Source organism: Dreissena polymorpha, chromosome 7 (genome assembly GCF_020536995.1).
Source record: "Dreissena polymorpha isolate Duluth1 chromosome 7, UMN_Dpol_1.0, whole genome shotgun sequence".
Lineage (NCBI taxonomy): Eukaryota > Metazoa > Mollusca > Bivalvia > Myida > Dreissenidae > Dreissena > Dreissena polymorpha.
This window is the reverse complement of record NC_068361.1, coordinates 88,334,539-88,335,211: the sequence shown is the minus strand read 5'-3', so window position 1 is coordinate 88,335,211 and position 673 is coordinate 88,334,539.

Sequence of the window (673 nt, the reverse complement as noted above, 5' to 3'; positions counted from 1 at the left end):
TTTTTTGGGTGCGATGGTTGGACGGTATTTCAAACATAACCATTTTTAAAAAAAAAAATGGTGGGGGGGGGGTTTTTTTTGTGATGGGGGTGGTGATATTTGTAAGCTTGAGTATTAAAAAAAAAAAAAAAAAAAAAAATTGGGGGGGGGGGTGGGTGTGGGGGGATAGTGGTGAGTGTGGTGGTTCATTTGTGAGATGATCTCGAAAAAAAAAAAAAATTAGGGGGGGGGGGGGAGGGCGGAGGAGGGGAGGGCACGGGGGATGTTTTGGGTGGAGTCTTTTGTGGTATGTCAGGTAAGAGTAGTTTCGTCAAAGTATCAATCAAATCTAATCATAAATAAAGAAGTTATGGCAATTTTAGCAAAATTTAATAATTTGACCTTGAATCAAGGTCAATCAAAGAACAAGGTCAATTCAACTTGCCTGGTACAGTACCCTCATGATAGTAAGAAAAATTTTGAAGTTTGAAAGCAATAGCCTTGATACTTCTGAAGTAAAGTGGATCTAAACATAAAATTTTACAAAATATTCAAAGATACTAAGACAGAAAAGGGCCATAATTCTGTTAAAATGGCAACCAGAGTTATGCAACTTTGCCTGTACAGTCCCATTACAATAGTTAGCGAGTTTTCCAAGTCTGAAAGCAATAGCTATGATACTTTAGAGAAGTAA